Source organism: Apium graveolens, chromosome 2 (assembly GCF_009905375.1).
Source record: "Apium graveolens cultivar Ventura chromosome 2, ASM990537v1, whole genome shotgun sequence".
Classification (NCBI taxonomy): domain Eukaryota; kingdom Viridiplantae; phylum Streptophyta; class Magnoliopsida; order Apiales; family Apiaceae; genus Apium; species Apium graveolens.
The window spans coordinates 33,090,341-33,105,850 of NC_133648.1; the positions used below are offsets into that span (position 1 = coordinate 33,090,341).

A 15,510-nucleotide genomic window follows, 5' to 3' on the forward strand; every position below is an offset into this window, starting at 1 on the left:
ACAAACAGATATATCCTGACATCTGTCTTCATCCTAATGCTATGCAAATCCTGACATTCTGTATATCCTGATGCCTGGTGATCATTACACCATATATGGCATGTTTTAACGGTAAAAAAGTGTTGTTAAAGGCCAAAAAGTGTGGCTGTAAGTAAAAAGAAGGGCTATGGTCACACTTTTTTGAAAAACTAGTACACCACCAATATGGGCATCATCTTAGGAGTCTATAGTCACACTTTTGATTTTTAGGTTACACTCACAAAAGTGTGACCATAGAGGGTCTATTCCTACACTTTCCCGTTTATGGTAACATCTCTAATACTATAACCATAGACCTATAGTCACACCAATATACTTTTTGTTACATTAAATTGGTGTTACCAAAAAGCCTATGGTAACACCATTTACACCTACTCTTAACTTCAAATTTCAAAACACTTTAAACAATGGCTACACTTTGCAAGCCTATTTACCAACACTTTATATACAAAAGAACAACATATGATATTTAACTGTACTATTTCCCATTAAAAAATTGTCAAACATTACAGAAAGAAGAATATGTCTAATCTATCCCAATACACAAACATCCGTAAAAAATTTAAACATGACTAAGTCATTCCAATAGATAAACATCTACCTCTAAGGTAAAGAAGAAGAATCCCACCAAATTAACTACTAATGTATAAAATATAACAATCCAAAATATGACAGGTATTACCAGTGTAGGTACAAATCTTCTGAGGTCATTGCATTCAACCACTTCAAATTATCGCATAACAGCAAAACTCTCTCATAAACACCACTTGTCCACGAGTCCTTATGTGGTTCAAGACATTCCTGCATAAAATGAATGATAATTTGTCTGAAGTTGTAGCTTATGCTTAAAGCCTTGTAGTACAAATTTTTCTAATAATAAACTCCAATTAGAAAGATTAATTTATTAAATGCCCATAATTTCTCAACAATGTGAATAACACACAAAAGTTTTTCAGTACACACCTTGTCAGCCAGAAGTACAAGACCTTCTGCCTTGTAGAACTCCAAAATATCTCTTAGTTTTTTTCTCGGAAAGTACATAAAATATGTTTACATGGCAGGTCATTAATAATACATCATTCGGTAGCGGGAGGGCAAAAACATCATTAGTGTAGTATCTATTTTGTGAGATATGTGCCTTTCGTCTTACCAAAATAATAGTGAGTCTCACATGCCCTATTGGTTTTAATGGATTTATAACAACCAAAGCTTTAACAGTAACTCTATTAGAATTTGCATCTTCTAACCTCCTTTTAAGTTCAGAAATTCCAAATCCCCATAATGTTGCTTCATCAAGATAATAAGGGACCTGAAAAGTTTATATATAAAAGTTTTTATAAAAATGAAGATGTAAAAGTTATTCACACAAAATCTCCATAATGTTGGATGTGCATATTCATGACATAATGACGAGATAAGAAGAAAATGAAAATGCTAACCAGGCTTCATCATGTGTATCAGGACTGTCAATAATTAAACACATCTGTGAAAAATGAAGTCTACACATAAAGACACATGTTGTGGGGACCCAGAAAAATAATAATAAGTTGAGATAGACTAAAGGTTTTCCCTAGTATGTAATCACCCTGTAATAAGTAATCAAAAAATATGAAAAGACTTAAAATACCATCATTTACTGACCATTCCATAGACTAAAAAACATATATGTTTGTTCATTTAGTTAGCAGTTTTTGTTTATTAAAATATGTTAAGTGGAAGAACAAATTAGTTAGCATGTACATCTATTCTTAAAAGAGCATATATAGTATGTACCACTAGGAGAACAAGTTAGTCATATCTATTAAATTTTCGGAAAAATAGTAAAATGTGATATATTAAAAAAAGTAGTAAGAAAAACCATCTACAAGTGAAACAATAAGGTAAATAAAAAAGATTATCAGTTATCTCTAATAAATTATTGATAGTTGTTTTTTAACTTTAGTTTGATGCTGAACTGGCATGATGGAAATAGGCAAATAGCCTTCCTACCACTCCATGACTTCCAATATTCATCAGGATAAATAAATGTATGCCAAGTCAAATTACCTGCCACATGTTAAGCAGTGTGATACGAGTCATATATACGGTAAACCCAATTGGGCCAAAACGCACTTGGAACTTCCCTCAGCCTGCTTACTGAATGCTCTATGCACCCAATATTTTGATGAATTTTTTGATCTGACACTACCTCCTTCCTAGTTTCTGGACTAGAATTTCCATCATTTTTGCTATCATCCGAATAAATTGATCCAATAGAGTTGGCTAGATGAGATCTACTGGTGATCCGACTCAGACCCAAAGTTCTCATCCTCCCCACTTGCAGACATATCATTTGTATCAGAACTACAGTTAGTGTAACAAGACAGATATTAGGGTCCTTACAATAGTGAAGAATGGGATGTGGACCTAACATTCAACATTAAAAATTCTGAATTGATAATTTCAACCGTCAATAACCTGCTAAAGTAAATGCTTTTGGCTACCCAAACATTTTTTTGAATACCTTGATTTATTTGTTTAAGGTTTTAAGCGTTACTCTCATGTCAGTTTATTATTTCAAAGGGTATTGCAAATGCTCAGAAAGCTTCATTAGTAGATACCTAGAAATTGCAATGACGGTGGCATCGCGGATCTTTCCAATTTGCATAGCTGCAAACCCCACTCCCCATGTTGCTCCAGGAACAAGAAATACCTAGAACAATATAATCAGAAGATTTGTAACAGTATTATAACATTTAATTTGGTCAGTCATATGAAGTGCAAAAAAGATTGATATTAACTATTAATAACAATAATCAAATGATGCACACAGTAAAATCTATGACATAATATAAAGCTGGACATGGCTGACTAGCCTGAAGAATGGAATGCTCTACTATTGTAACCATCAACATACTATTTATTCCGGTCAACTATGATTAATTGAGCAAAAGAATCAACATCTGTGACACCAAAAACACGATCGCCCACTTTAAGATTACTAACATCGAGTCCAATAGATTAAACGACACCTGAGTAATCAGAGCCAAGCACAAACGGCAATGGTGCTTTTTCTTGGTACTTGCCCTCAACTTTAAGCATAGTAGAAAAGTTAAGGTTCATTTCTATGCCTACTCAGCTACATCACAATTAAAATCAAGAATCAATAACCCCATTTAAAAAAACAATCATACATCAAAAACCCTATAGACCAACAATCATAAAGAGAAATCTTGCATTTTTACTCTACTTTTCTTTCAATTCTGCAGCAAAATCAAAAAGGGCAACCTAAAAAGTTCAATTCTTTACTAATAAGGCATGTATATACATTAAAAATAAAAAAAAAAACATACACTAAGAACAAAGATATAAATCAAACAATCATACATACATAGTTGTTTCTGTATGAAATGGAAGATAGCTTACCATAGTTTAGGATTCTGAGATAGGGAGAGAGGGGGAGGGAGGGAGGGGGGTATCGATGAAAGCGTTGGAAAGCGCCATTGACTAAATCTTTAACATTAAAAACCAATTTGATTATAATGATGTTGAAGACCCGATTGATAGAGAATAGAGGCTTGATTGAAGACCCGATTGAAGAGTGAGTGATGGAGTGACCAATAATTGAGAGCTTTCAGAGTGTGAAAGAAGAAATGTTCAATTTATGAGAGGAACGAAGAGAATGAGTTTTGTAAGTTGTTCGATTGAAATTGAAATTTGAGAAGAAATGAAGAGAGGTGGGTTTTTTTTTGTTTTTAGGAGTTGTATTTTTAGTTTTTAGTTTTAATTTTTTATTTCCCTCTTGTGTTTCAAGTGACTCGCCTAAATATTTTATTTATTTGTTACACTTTTTTAGGATCAATAATAACATGAAAATTATGTTATCGTAGGTGTCTCATTTTTTCTATAATTACACTAAATGATAGCAATTGTTACAATGAAATAAAGTGTAACCCTAGATAGCCAAAAATAATTTTAAGGAACCTATATATGGTCACAATTTAGCTGGTTATACTGAATAATACCATTACAACAGGCCATATATGGTGTAGTGGATTTTCCAGCAGATCTTAATTTTACTTAGAGCATTTTCACTTAACAAGTGTCCATGGTCATTCAAGTCTCTTCTTTTCCATTCGAGTCATCTTGTTTCCTCTCTTGTTGTCTTTTCGCGGCTTGATCCCAATCCTGTTTACAAACATATATTTTATGACATCCGGCACAATACTTGATCTCTCATCATCCAACACTCTTCTACCGACTCTAAATGCGGGCTCAGATGCAATTGTAGAGGCAAGAACTACTAAAATGCCCCTCACAATTTTGGCTAAAATCAGAAATTGGTTCTCATGATTCTTCCACCACGTTACTATTGAAAATTCTTCATCTAACTCATAATTACAAGAAATAGCCTCCCTAGTCATATTAAAAGAAGATGTAGGTGTAGTAGACGTAGTGGAAATTCTAAACTTTTATTTTTTTAGTTAGGATACCCATCATTGTACTATTGAACCTACTAACATTAACGGCCTTAGTTGGTAAAATATTTTGAGTTTTGGGAGTATATACATCAATAAGACGATGTAATAAGTCTAAATAATTTTACATAATGCCCTAGACTATATGAAACTCCTAACACCTCGTAATAATGTTCTAGTATATTTCTAAACCTTCCTTTCTAACATTAGGATCAAGAAGACATGCAATACCATAAATATAAGGGAATTCGGTAAAATATTCTGTGCATAACAGTGTGAAAGGGGGTGTCGCCGCCTTCTTAACTGCCCTTCTTGGAGAGGTGACTTGTTATGTCGGGACCTACTCACCTCAATTTGGAAAAAGTATGAGGCGGAACACCAAGAGGTAAAATCTTAAAACTTCTCAATTTAGGTTTTATAGTGTTATTTTGAGACGTTTTTACCTCATATGTATTTTAGGCTACAAGGAGGGCTCAAGAAGGCGGGGATGATGACACCACCAACAGCGAGGACGATGATGAAGAAATTGTTGAGCATGCCGAAGAAGAGGAGAGTGGCTGGGAAGGGGACGATAGAGCCTAAGGTGACGGTGGCACTACTTGGTAGTTTTTAGTTGGTTGTTTATTATGTTTTTTTAAGAGTTGGTTTAAATCCACATGTGTACATTTGGTTTGTTTAAATTTTGGTTTGATTTAAACTTTTGGTTATTGAACTTTGATAATCCAACCTAATGTAATTGGTTTAACATTTTGTTGGTTAATGTATAGAGTTTCCAACTTATTAATGGTTGTGTTATTGCTATTTAAGTTTCTTGTAATGGCTTGCTTGTGTTTGCTACTGGTAATGTATGAGTTTGTGAACAGGAATGGCTAATTGCAGCTGGAAAAATAATTATAGAAAATTCCGACCAACTACAACAATAACGACCACAAATGGTATTTTCTAGGCAATAAATACTGACCGGATTCATACAATACCGATCGCATTCATACGAATATTGATCGTCTCATTACGAAATAGTCGATTTTGATTGGTCGTTATTGGGTTTTACCTAAAAAGGTTTCCGGATTGATAACGACCAATTCGGTCGCTTCTTATACCAACCAAGTATATCGATCGAGCATCAGTTGTAATATATTAAAAATGACCAAACTGCGGTCGTAATAGTCGGTCGGAGTTAGCGTGCTAAATTGAGGTGCAAGATCACGTGTTTATGAGCCCTCAATGCCATATGGCACTGACGTGTCAGTTCGTGGGCCAAGCCACATCAGATGGGGCCCAACATGTGGCAGCAGTCCGGGTCAGTTAACGTAAAATTCGACCAAAAAAATAAATAACGATCAAGAATAATCCGACCATTTTGGTTCCGGTCATTATTCATTAAAGCCGATCGATTTTGGCCTTATAACGACCGATTTGGCGGTCGATAAATGCTCTATTTCTTGTAGTGAAATATGGTTGTTTTTTGAAAAAGGCATTTATTATCACAATTTAGAAGTAAATTCACTAAAATTTCATTACTCATAATTCTGACCTTTTGTATTACAAGAAAATGAATTTATATAATCTATTTATGAAGTCAGCCACTGGCTCTATCACTAAACACTCCTTAGGGGTGTTACTCGAGTCGAGTCAAGTTTGTGTCTTATTATATTCGAGCTCGAGCTTTTTTTATCGATTTGATTCGAGCCCAAAAATAATCGAGCTTGAATATTATGTTCGAAATCGAACTGTAAAATTAACGAGTCGAGTTCAAGGTGTTCACAAGTTTTCGAGCTTATCAAGATTTTTATTGAGTTTTCGAGGTTATCGAGTTTTCGAGCTTACCGAATTCTCAAGCCAATGAGGCTTATAATCGAGTTTTCGAGTTTTGACTTCGAATTCACAAAGCTTAATTGATTATATTACCTTATTTTCAATCATTCCATTTTAAATTATTTCAAAATAAGAACTTAATATTTTTAGTACTCTACTTTTTCAATAAATTAAACACTCTAATATCATCTGTTCATACATAATTTACAGATTTATTTTATTTTTATTACGAACTAAACATCTTAAATAATATTAGATGATAATAATAATAAAATTTGTAATTTTTATCGTGAATTTTTTTAATTTTTGCTTCTTCGAAATTGGTACCATGAACCAAGAATCATTAGTAGTTTTAAATCATATTTATTATTATACTTTGTCGGTTAGTGCAACTAGGGATTACGACTTATAAATTATATTCATAATCAGCAACCGAAATTAATATAGTGCATCGACTTGTCAAAAGATTAACCAACATAATAGTTAAGATATCAGATATATTTCAATAATGCTAATAACTTCAAATATATATCAGTATAACTATCTTATTTATAAAATATTAAAATTTTATTATAAGTTATAATGTTAGTTAAATTTTTAAATTTAAGAACGTAAACGTCTTTTATTTGATTTATTAATCATTATGTGCCAATAAAATTTTGTAAGTAATTAGCCTAAAACACCTAATGTAATTTGATCGTTAAGTATAAACCAATTATTTGTGAAGTTGTATTATTATGTGAAAAAATTAAAGTTGAATCATTTAATATTAAGATCGTGATATATATAGGATTTTCCTCAAATAAGAACTTTTTAAAATGTGAACTGTGAAAACTGGCAATTTTCGTAGTTACAATTGTCGATTTTACAAAATTTAACATTTTTTGTTTGCCCAAAATCACCAATTTACCATGTACGAAATTTCAAGTTTTCAAAAGATCATTTTTAATTTGAATATATCACAGTTCTCATATATATCAAATAAATATCAAAGTCGTCACTTGTTTCAAATTAGTGACTAAATTTTTAAATTTAGTTTGTTATTGAATCAATTTTAAAATTTCAAATTAGTGACTAAATTGATTCATTTTTGGAATGAGTGATTAGCCTGATATATTTGGCTGAAACGAGTGATGACTTTGATATTTATCCCTTTCAAAAATCACTAGTTTCAACTACGGAAATCACTAGTTCTCATTTTAAGATATTCTCACTGGAGTGCGACCCTATATATATCAATATAAAATAATTTAATTTAATTATTTTACCAAATATAATAAAAAAACTAATATTGGTCGTAAACAAAATTATCATGTCGAGCTTAAAAAACTCGGTTCGACTCAAGTTATTTTATCTAGCCCGAAAATGCGTTCGAACTTGATCGAGCTCGATAACGAGTTCGAGTCGAGTTGAGCCAATTTTATCGAGTCAACTTCGACTGGCTCGGTTCGAATTACACCCCTACTCAGAAGAATATTTAATAGTCATGCACGTAGGGGTTGGGTCCCACCATATTTGTATTAGAGGAAAACGCATTATATATTTGTGTTGCTAGACTAACGCAAAAAGACATATGCGTTTCTGGTTCCTGTACAAGCAAATTTTATTTGCATTTTTTAGCTTATATAATTTTATTATGTTTTCAAAAATTAGAAGGCACGCAATGCATAATTACGTTTTTAAGAAACGCATGATGTACTTGTTACTGTTTGGGCCCTAAAGACAACACTTTTATGTTTTATTTGTGACATTTGGATTATTAATATTTATGTTCTATTGATTATTTTCTTTATAATCTATTTTATCTTAATTTACTGCAATATAAATGTTTAATTAATAAATATCCTTGAAATATGATATGCATCATATATCTCTAAGTACGTGAATTAAAAATGAGATTATGATAACAGTATCAATATTCCTAAAGATTTATGGTCGAGTAATATTACTAAGGGACAATAATAATGCATTAAGACTAGCGTGTTTGTTGACTGATGATCACATCTAATTGACCATAGGTATATTGATATTAAAGTTGAAAACGCAGGAACATGTAAATATACAAGATGCTGGATAGACCCAATATGAGATTATACATGTTCGTTGTGTCATAAGTAATTCTCAGAGTGATAATGGTGTAATGATCCTAAGACTTAAAATCTTTATATTTCTATAAGAGAATTAATGTACTTTGATTACATTATCGGATAATGATAAAAGTGTACATCATTTATATTATGTATCATATGAGAAATATGAATGATCTAGAAATGATTTAACCCTCCTATTTTAAGGAGCGATATTATTGGCATATTGTGTGAGCTAGTGTGACATCCCGACTTTTCAGACTATTAATTTTAAATCGAAACTAAAATAAAGTACAATTTATTAATCAAAAATCTATTACAAAGGTTGTTATTACAAACACACAGCTAAAAATGGAAGTCCAAAAGCTAATCCACTCGAACTTAACTCCTCAAACTTCACTACTATCTAACTCAAATTATGGAGAAACCTGAAATATTAAAAGAATGAACTGTGAAGCCCAGCAAGCAACTACCTACTACTAGAAAAAACACCTTAGACATCGGTTAAAAACCGATGTTTATGTAAAAAATGACCGATGTCTTCGTGACTGATGTTAAATGTATTTTTTCATAGACATCGATTTTTACCCGATGTCTAAGACATACTTTCATAACGGTTCTGGAAAACTTTCGATGTCAAATATCAGATTAGACATCGGTTACATATATGTACCCGTTGTTAAAAACCTATTTTAACATCATTTTCTTAAATATAACCAATGTTAATTTCAAAAATAGACATCGGTTTTTTATTCTAGAATTGATGTTATTACCCTTTTTACAAGTGCTGATATCCCTATATTAACATCAAATATTACACAATGCTTTAACCACAATACTGAAAAAACTTGATTATAAAAACTCAACCAATACATATATATTATTACCCAATTGAATTCAAGATCAGCAGATTCTCAATGTGTACAACTTATCTCAAATACATCTATCATTCTAAACAAAGTATTTCGATGATATATACAACCAATCTCAATATTTAAAATCAACCATATTCCTAATACTCAAGTCATCCCCTTTCATGCGGGCTAGTCTTCTTGTTGTTGTCTCCTTGAAACAGTGAATCAAGGGGAGGAGCAAAATCAAGGGAAGGAGCAAAATATACCTCACAGTCGACTTACATGGCATATATATCATGGCAAATTCTCCATCATCTGAAAGGAACCAATATAATACCATGTCACTGTTAAAGAAACTTAAAAACGATAATAGCACAATTAAAATGTCAAGGAAAATTAGATATTAAACACAAATATTAGGAGTCCTACCTAGTATGGCACATATATCATTCCTTCTTCCGAAATGAACTCCAAAACCCCATAATTCCGAAATGAACTCCAAAACCCCACAATGAGAGACTCGCTCAGTAGCCGCATTCCGCAGATCAAACAACATTGGATAGTCAATGTGCAGAGATTCTACAGTATCCATAGGATATAAGAGTAGTCAGTGAGGCAGGATTCAAAGTCGGATCCCAATAGTACATTGGAGGATTTGAGGTTTCCATGTGTTAGGCCCGGGTTTTGGTGAATGTAGTTAACTCCGGTGGCTAAATCTTCTGCTATTTTGAGATAGGATGACTAATGAAGAGGCTTTCCTCCAGCTGATGTTCTTGATCCTACAACAACATTAATCATACTATTGTTATCTAAATGAAACATACCTACTATGTCCTATTAAAACCTCTGTTCAGATTTATGCAAACCCAACCTCTGTTCAGATTTACACAAAAAAAAGAAAAAGTCAAAACGAACACAATTATCATCAAATTGAATAATCAACAGGTGAAACAATAGAAACATAACGAATCAAAAAGAAAATAAAGAAAGTAGTAATAGAAATATGTAAAATATAAGAGAAGGATGAAATTGAGGTGAATAAAGTTACGATACGGGGGAAGGAAGGAGGGAGATACCTCGATCGAAGAGCCTGCTACCTTCAATTGGGTTTGTTGTGCCCACTTAAATCCGGTTAGGATGTTTCATGTACACATCCTATTACAAGTGTGAGTGTGTAAGGATGAATCCACCTATATACCTCTGTGTTTTTCTCCAATCTTCTGCAAATAAGACGTAGCACGTAAAAAAAGCACCATTCTTGCAAGCCCAATTACTGAAAATAGTAAACCGTCATATATAAATAGTAACAATAAATCAAATCACATCTCAGTTTAAAATGATATATAACAGAAAGCAAGCTATATTTAACAGAAATTAAATCAACAATAAACTAAACCAAGTCGGTCGATAAATTAAGGTTCCTCGCTTGAATTTGGGGTTCAATTGGAACCCTAATTTAGTTACAATCTGAGATAATTATAGTTTAATTAGGGATATGGAGAGAAAGAGATGAGAGATATGGAAGAGAAAGAAGAGAATGAGAGGGGGAGAGAGAGACGGGGAGAGAGAGACGGGAGTATGGGCGAAAGAGAGAGAGAGAGAGGAGTGCGAAAGTGGGGATATTTAGTCCTGAAGGGGGAAATTGGGGGGATTTTTGCTTTTGTTAGGGGAAACAATTGGGAAACAGAGGGGGGAACTTATCCGTGTATTTTTTAATTTTTTTTAAATTAATCAACAACAACAGTTGTAATTTCAAACCGATGTCTGAGAAAACTTGATATCGGTTATGTTAAAAACCGATGTCTAATTCATATTTCTTATTTTTATAAAATAACTATCAACATCGGTTATTTTTATTGACCGATGTCTAATAAACGCATTAACATCGCTTTAAAAATAACCGATGTCTAAAACACCTTTGACATCGGTCGTCTGAGCAACCGATGTCTAAGGACCGATGTCTATTGACAGAATTCTAGTAGTGACCGTCCAAAGACTCAAAATAATATTTTCATATCTTTTTCGAAAACACACTTTAGGCATATAACACTAAAACAACAAAATAGTAGGGGTTGGGTCCCACCATGTATGTTTCAAAGGAAAACACAATATATATTTTCGTTGCTTGACTAACGCAAAAAACATATGCATCGCTGGTTCTTGTACAAGCAAATTTTATTTGCAATTTTTAGCTTATTTAATTTTCTTATGTTTTAAAAAATCAGAAGGCACGCAATGCATAATTGCGTTTTTAATAAACGCGTGATGTACTTGTTACTGTTTGTGCTCTAGAGACAAAACTATTATATTTTGTTTATGACATTTGGATTATTAATATTTATGTTCTATAGATTATTTTCTTTATAATTTATTATGTCATAATTTACTACGATATAAATGTTTGATTAACAAATGTCCTTGAAATATGATATGCGTTCGATATCTTTAAGTACGTGACGTAAAATGAGATTATGATAACAGTATCAATATTCCTAAAGATCCATAGTCGAGGATTATTACTAAGGGACAATAATAATGCATTAAGACTGGTGTGTTTGTTGACTGATTATCACATCTCATTGATCCTAGGTATATTGATACTTAAGTCCAAAACGCAGGCACATGGAAATTTACATGATGTTGGATAGACCCAATATGAGATTGTACATCTCCGTTGTCTCATAAGTAATTCTCAGAGTGATCATAATGATGTAATGATCCTTATACTTGAAATCATTATATTTCAATAAGAGAATTAATGTACTTTGATTACAATACCGGATAATGATAAAAGTGTACTTCAGTTATATTATGTATCATAAAAGAAATATGAATGATCTATAAATGATTTAACCCCCTATTTTAAGGAGCGATATTATTGGCATCTTGTGTGAGATAGTGTAACATCTCGACTTTTCAAACTATTAATTTTAAATCGAAACTAAAATAAAATAAAAAAATATTCATTAAAAATCTATTACAAAGGTTTTTATTACAAAGGTAAATCTAAAAATGGAAGTCCAAAAGCTAATCTACTTGAAACCTAACTCCTCAAACTTCAATGTTATCTAACTCAAATTTTAGAGAAACCTGAAATATTTAAAAAAAAATGATCCGTGAAGCTCAGCAAGCAACTACCATCCAAACAATCAAAATAATGTTTTCATATCTTTTTCCAAAACACAATTTAGGCATATAACACATAAACAACATAATAGTAGGGGTTGGGTCCCACCCTGTATGTATCAAAGGATAACACTATATATATTTGTGTTGCTAGACTAACGCAAAAACATATGCGTTGTTCGTTCTTGTACAAGCAAATTTTATTTGCATTTTTTAGCTTATTTATTTTCTTATGTTTTCAAAAATCAGAAGGCACGCAATGCATAATTATGTTTTTAAAAAATGCATCATGTACTTGTTACTGTTTGTACCCTAGAGACAACACTATTATGTTTTTTATGACACTTTGATTATTAATGTTTATGTTCTATCGATTATTTTCTTTATAATTTATTATGTCTTAATTTACTGCGATATAAATGGTTGATTAATAAATGTCCTTGTAATATGATATACACTCTATATCTCTAAGTACGTGACTTAAAAATGAGATTATGATAACAGTATCAATATTCCTAAAGATCCATGGTCGAGTAATATTATTAAGCGACAATAATAATGTATCAAGACTAGTGTGTTTGTTGACTGATGATCACATCTCATTGATCATAGGTTTATTGATGTTAAAGTCAAAAACGCAGGCATATGTAAATATACATGATGCTGGATATACCCAATATGAGATTATACATGTCCATTGTGTCATAAGTAATTCTCAGAGTAATAATGATGTAATGATCCTTTGACATGAAATCATTATATATCTACTAGAGAATTAATGTACATTGCAACATACCGGATAATAATAAAAGTTTACTTCAGTTATATTATATATCATATGAGAAATATGAATGATCTAGAAGTGATTAAACCCTCATATTTTAAGGAGCGATATTATTGGCATCTTGTGTGAGCCAGTGTAACAGCCCGACTTTTCAGACTATTAATTATAAATCGAAATTAAAGTAAAATATAGTTTATTAATCAAAAGTCTATTAAAAAGGTTGTTATTACAAACGTGCAGCTAAAAATGGAAGTCCAAAAGCTAATCTACTCAAAACGTAACTTATAACAACCCGTGTATTTTTTTTTAAATTATTTAAATATGTGATTATTATGGAAATTGTTAAATAAAATATGTGTATTGGTTTTGACCACTATGTGTTGTTTGATTATTACCTATGTGTGATTTATGATGTATCGGGTTGTCCGCATGATTAATTAAGGAATTGTATTGAATTGTTTCACTTTTAAAATGGATTTAATGCAAATTTATTTGTATAAATATTTAAAGTGTCTCTAAAATTGTTTTTATGATTTTATAATTACAATAATTATTTTTAGGATTTTATAAAATTAAGAAATCAATATTTTATTGATTATTTATCTTCAAATGATTTTCTGATTACTTTTATTTGTAAAATCCATAGTTAATTCCAGAATTCTTCAAAAATTATGAAACTCGTATTTATTTATGTTTGGAATATTTCGAGAATTTTAAAATTATTTTAGAAATTTTCGAGATTAGTTTCACTCGCGCGTTGACTTGTTTTATTGCTAAAATCGGGTATAAGTTGCGTTTCAGAAATTATTTTAAAATTACGAAATTTATGTTTTTAATAACTTCGGGATAATTATAACATTTTATAACTAATAGATAGAATTTTGCGTTGGAAACTCGAGAATTTATCGGGTACCCGCGGAATTTTGTCGCCGTCCGCGATGACTTTTACGAGTGGACGGTGGACCGTGATGATTGATATCTGAGTCCTAATATTTTAAAAAATAAATAAATAAAAATAAAATACGAGTAATAATAATAATTAGTTGGGTTGAATCGATGGTTGAGAATTGTGAAATTGGAATGTAATTGGATAATTGTTGCAATTGTTGTGAACTTTGTGATTTGACGTCGATTGATGTTTCGACGGGTAGTCCAATAAACAAAGGAGACGTTGCCCGATTTCCGAGAAATTGAACTACGAAAATACGGGAGCGTATCCGATGAATATCGGGACGTCGAAAAACTATATATATATATATGTGTGTGTGTGTGTTTTATACGAAACTTGGTTGTACGATGTGATACAATATTTTGCCAAATCGATAACCCTGATTCCATAAAATAAAAATTATATGTATTTTCCGAAAACGAACACCGAACTGATCTTTGAGATTGTGAACCCTATTTGTTGCATGTGTTATTATAATATTCATAATTACGAGTCAGGTTTGAATATCATTGGGTAAGAATTAGTATCGAGGATATGTCAAGCATACCTAGACATCTAATGTAGGGTATTTCGACCCTGTAGGTTATAATCGAGAACCCGAAAGTGGATGATGGACTAGAGATGACCTAGTAGTCAGTTGACAAGCTCAGTAGAGTTTCAATAGAAAAATCTGAGTGTCAAATTCGAATCTAATGTGGTTTAGTGGTTGAACATTAAAGCCTGAGCGGCAGAGTCGGCTTAGAGTTGATCAGTAATAGTTGTAAAGCCCTGTAAGGCAAGTATTTCTGAACTTTTCTTCAAGACATATTACCAATGTTTTCGAACTGTTTCATAACATGTTGCTATTATTAAACATAACTCCTATTTTATAATGCAAGTGTTTTAAACTACTTACCCTTGAACCCTGATTCTTTCTTGATCTTGAGCCGCAAGCCTTATTCTTTGTAAACCATCCTTTGTTGATCCTCAGATATCAAATCACACCAATATGATACTACTCCCCAAAGGTATAACTACCGAACACCAAACACTGAAACAAAAATTGTTTGAAAACACAGAAACTTATATACTGCAACCATTCTTTAAAACCTCAAAGAACTATACCTTGAAAACAAAACCATTATTTGTCTAATACCTGATCCTTTTACAGATTGAAAACTGTTTCTCGTATATACCTTGATATACCCTTATGACACTCATGAAACGCATTACGCTTTTGTACAAATGCTTTATCAATGTGGATTATGATCTTGTTTATTGAATTACATCGTTTATTACACTGAATTGTTTTAGAATGGGATAGTTTTCTTATATGGACCAGATTCGTGGTCAGACCAGATTCGTGGTCGAATTAGGCCAATGTGTGCCTTGGATCCAGTAATTAGAGCAGTGCTGTGTG

At 31.9% G+C, this 15,510-nt stretch overlaps 1 long non-coding RNA gene across 2 annotated transcripts; it reads right to left on the minus strand.

Annotated features, from left to right (window-relative positions):
- Positions 1-467: 467 nt before the first annotated feature.
- LOC141705894 (uncharacterized) lies at positions 468-3,722 on the minus strand. 2 transcript variants are annotated; one of them, XR_012568523.1, is made up of 5 exons: positions 3,445-3,722; positions 2,640-2,731; positions 2,086-2,382; positions 1,003-1,348; positions 468-840 (listed from the first exon to the last, which is right to left on the minus strand). It is a non-coding gene; the product is annotated as an uncharacterized LOC141705894 (long non-coding RNA). The 2 variants fall into 2 exon arrangements; XR_012568522.1 differs by having other exon boundaries at positions 555-840; positions 1,287-1,348.
- Positions 3,723-15,510: the final 11,788 nt, after the last annotated feature.